Source organism: Rhinopithecus roxellana, chromosome 3 (assembly GCF_007565055.1).
Source record: "Rhinopithecus roxellana isolate Shanxi Qingling chromosome 3, ASM756505v1, whole genome shotgun sequence".
Lineage (NCBI taxonomy): Eukaryota > Metazoa > Chordata > Mammalia > Primates > Cercopithecidae > Rhinopithecus > Rhinopithecus roxellana.
The window spans coordinates 27,892,957-27,897,506 of record NC_044551.1 but is presented as its reverse complement, the minus strand read 5'-3'; the positions used below and the strand labels follow the sequence as shown (position 1 = coordinate 27,897,506).

The 4,550-nt window shown below is 36.8% G+C and overlaps 2 pseudogenes across 2 annotated transcripts; both read left to right on the top strand.

Moving 5' to 3' along the window:
- Window positions 1-2,156: 2,156 nt before the first annotated feature.
- Window positions 2,157-2,680, top strand: LOC115896528 (annotated as a pseudogene). Its single transcript, XR_004056435.1, has one exon. The product of XR_004056435.1 is annotated as an elongation factor 1-alpha 1 pseudogene (transcript).
- Window positions 2,157-3,870, top strand: LOC104654383 (annotated as a pseudogene). Its single transcript, XR_746820.2, has one exon. The product of XR_746820.2 is annotated as an elongation factor 1-alpha 1 pseudogene (transcript).
- Window positions 3,871-4,550: the final 680 nt, after the last annotated feature.

The following is a 4,550-nucleotide window of genomic DNA, read 5'->3' as shown; positions in this document are numbered from 1 at the left end:
TTATTAGCCTTGTATATCAAATACACTTTTATTTAGACTAACATGTCTTATTTTACCATTTTATCAGTTTATTCAAACTTTGTATAATCTTATATTTCAATGTACTGTACATATCTTCGCTGTTGACACTTTGCCCCTCGAAAACCAAAGAGCAATGATACAGGGGACTTTAAACTCTATTTTAGCTAATTCATATATTAATACTATACTTTGGAGATGATTATTTTAAGAACAAGTAATCACAGATTTTTTTTTCTTAAATTTTGCTGGTTTCATTTTTAAGTAATTTACTACATATGAAATAATTCCTAGTTTTGTCAAGGCTGCAAATGTATTTTGCTTACTGCAAATTATGGAGACCACATACAAGTGCAACCTAGCAACATTTCCTCCAATTTGGTTTTCTAAGTAAACAAAGCCTGCAGCACAGTCTTTCCTTAATGAGGGATGAATGTGAGTCTTTTCTGATAAATTAAAGGGCGCATTTATTAAACAAAGATGACGTTATTGATTCAAAGGGCATGCTCTTTAAGCAGTTTTTTTTCTAATTGTTGTGCTGATCCATCTATGTTTTACATTTCACTTCCCATTATAGCAATACACATTTTATAAAATGCCCGGCGAAGCTTAGAGGCTTATTAGAGGCATAGCATGATACAGTACTCACTGGCCAATGAAGAGTGGACCTCATGACCTTGGCATTATTAATGGTAAGTTGGGCTAACTGCCTGATAGGCACATTAATTCCGGTGTCAATACTACAGAGAATTTCAGTTTGAAGTAATATAAATTATATATGTACAACTAAAAGGAGAGACTAGCAATATAAATACTTGGAAGTAAATTTTTTAAGTTAAAAAGAAAATATACTTTTTCATCTTCTTTCTATCTGTGCAAATAAAATTTTTTTAGAAAAGTAATGACATTGGTCTGCACTTGCAGAAACAGCAGCCCATGAGACATTCATTTCAAGGGTTGCAGTCTTCTTTAATTGCATGAACAACATTAACTCATAGGATAGAAAGGTGCCATCGAATCTTGTTCATTTTCCTTGCAAAAGATGTACTTCTAACTTAATAGAAATTCTGCGAGGAATACCTAGCAGATTGAGCATGAAACACTTCCTTAGTAAGATGACAAAATGTTATTTTATAAAGATTGTCTCCTGTCATTTCAGTAGATGCTCTCAGTCCATCTGAAAATAGTTTGAATTTTGTCATTATTGAATGTAGTGCACACAATATGTCAATTAGGCCAGCTTTGTTAATTGTGTTGTTCATATTTTCTACATCTTTACTGATTTGTTTTAGCTGCAGGTATTATCAACTCTTGAAGTTTTGTGAAGGGTAACTTTATATGTAGTTTGAAACTATGTATTGATTGCACAGAGATTTAGAAAGGTCATATTTTCCCATTGATTTACTCCTTCATCATTATGAAATTTCATTCTTCATCTTCAGCAATGCTTTTAACTTAAAATCATCTTTGATATTAATAAAGCAACATATATTTTTGCTTTATATTCACATGATATATCTTTTATTCCATCTTTTGAATTTCAGTCTCTCTATATTCTTATATTATGGTGTTCCTCTTAAGAGCAACATACACTTGAGGGTTTTTTTCTAACCCAATCTAACAAATCTTACTCTTTTCTAGAAATATTTTGTTCATTTTCATTGAATGAAATTTAATATATATTTACTGTCATATCTGCCATTTAGTTACTTGTTTTCTCTTTGACCAACCTGCTTTAAGCTCTCATTATCTTCTTTCTTGTTTTCTTTTACAGTAACCTGGGTTTGTTTTAACCATTCTATTTTTACCCCTAATAATTTGTTAATTATAGCTTCTTTTCCTTTTCTTTAATGGGTACTATAGATTATAATATTCATTCTTAAATAAATAAAATCTAATATAAATTACGTTTAGTCCTTCCTTTACAATAAAACTCTCTTTCCATATATATCCTTCACTTTTGCACTATTGTTTTCATGCATTTTAACCACACACACACACACACACACCCCTGCATAAATTATTATTCTTATTATCCAAGTCAGTCAATATTCATCTATATGAATTTCTCCTTTGCCAGTCAGTCTTTCCTATAATTACATATTCTAGGATCATTTTCTTTCTACATAAAAGTTTGCAGCCAGAACACAGGTGTCCTGAAAACTATCCCTAAAAGCCAAAATGGGAAAGGAAAAGACTCATATCAACATTGGACACGTAGATTCGGGCAAGTCCACCACTACTGGCCATCTGATCTACAAATGCAGTGGCATCGACAAAAGAACCATTGAAAAATTTGAGAAGGAGGCTGCTGAGATGGGAAAGGGCTCCTTCAAGTATGCCTGGGTCTTGAATAAACTGAAAGCTGAGCGGGAACGTGGTATCACCATTGATATCTCCTTGTGGAAATTTGAGACCAGCAAGTACTATATGACTATCATTGGTGCCCCAGGACACAGAGACTTCATCAAAAACATGATTACAGGGAAATCTCAGGCTGACTGTGCTGTCCTGATTGTTGCTGCTGGTGTTGGTGAATTTGGAGCTGGTATCTCCAAGAATGGGCAGACCTGAGAGCATGCTCTTCTGGCTTACACACTGGGTGTGAAACAACTAATTGTTGGTGTTAACAAAATGGATTCCACTGAGCCACCCTACAGCCAGAAGAGATATGAGGAAATTGTTAAGGAAGTCAGCACTTACATTAAGAAAATTGGTTACAACCCCGACACAGTAGCATTTGTGCCAATTTCTGGTTGGAATGGTGACAACATGCTGGAACCAAATGCTAACATGCCTTGGTTCAAGGGATGGAAGGTCACCCATAAGGATGGCAATGCCAGTGGAACCACGCTGCTTGAGGCTCTGGACTGCATCCTACCACCAACTCGTCCAACTGACAAGCCCTTGTGCCTGCCTCTCCAGGATGTCTACAAAATTGGTGGTATTGGTACTGTTCCTGTTGGTCGAGTGGAGACTGGTGTTCTCAAACCCGGTATGGTGGTCACCTTTGCTCCAGTCAACGTTACAACCGAAGTAAAATCCGTCGAAATGCACCATGAAGCTTTGAGTGAAGCTCTTCCTGGGGACAATGTGGGCTTCAATGTGAAGAATGTGTCTGTCAAGGATGTTCGTCGTGGCAACGTTGCTGGTGACAGCAAAAATGACCCACCAATGGAAGCAGCTGGCTTCACTGCTCAGGTGATTATCCTGAACCATCCAGGCCAAATAAGTGCTGGCTATGCCCCTGTGTTGGATTGCCACACGATTCACATTGCATGTAAGTTTGCTGAGCTGAAGGAAAAGATTGATTGCCGTTCTGGTAAAAAACTGGAAGATGGCCCTAAATTCTTGAAGTCTGGTGATGCTGCCATTGTTGATATGGTTCCTGGCAAGCCTATGTGTGTTGCGAGCTTCTCAGACTATCCACCTTTGGGTCGCTTTGCTGTTCGTGATATGAGGCAGACAGTTGCGGTGGGTGTCATCAAAGCAGTGGACAAGAAGGCTGCTGGAGCTGGCAAGGTCACCAAGTCTGCCCAGAAAGCTCAGAAGGCTAAATGAATATTATCCCTAATACCTGCCACCCCACCCTTAATCAGTGGTGGAAGAATGATCTCAGAACTGTTTGTTTCAATTGGCCATTTAAGTTTAGTAGTAAAAGACTGGTTAATGATAACAATGCATCATAAAACCTTCAGAAGGAAAGGAGAATGTTTTGTGGACCACTTTGGTTTTCTTTTTTGCGTGTGGCAGTTTTAAGTTATTAGTTTTTAAAATCAGTACTTTTTAATGGAAACAACTTGACCAAAAATTTGTCACAGAATTTTGAGACCCATTAAAAAAGTTTAATGAAAAAAAAAAGAAAAAAGAAATTTTTGCTTTTTTTGTGAAGCAAAAAATTTGTGAAGTCTTGCTGCCAAAATATTCTGTTTTTGTCTGTCTAAAAATTATTTAATTCAGCTGTATTTTGTTTGTTTGCTTTTATTTTGTTTTGTTTTGTTTTGTTTTTGAGACAGAGTCTCACTCTGTTGCCACAGCTGAATTGCAGTGGTAGGAACACAGTTCACTGCAGCCTCTACCTCCTGGTCTCAAGACATCCTGCTGTTAAACCCTCTATTAAACTCTTTATTTTAGATCTTTCAATTTTCGGTTCTAGAATTCCTATGTAAATCTTTTTATAGGTGACTTTTTTTTTTTTTTTTTTTTTTTTTTTTTTTTTTTTTTTTTTTTTTTAGTGGAATGGCGCAATATCAGATCAGTGCAACCTCTGCCTCCTGAGTTCAAGCAATTCTCATAACGTAGCCTCCAGAGTAGCCAGGATTACAGGCATGTGCCTCCACGCCCTGCTCATTTTTTTTTTTTTTTTTTTTTTTCATTTTTAGTAGAGACGGGGTTTTACCATGTTGGCCAGGCTGGTCTCGAACTCCTGACCTCAAGTTATCCACCCGCCTCACCTCCCAAAGTGCTAGGATTATAGGCGTGAGCCACCACGCCCAACCTATAGATGCTATTTCTCTGGGTTAAATTCTCCA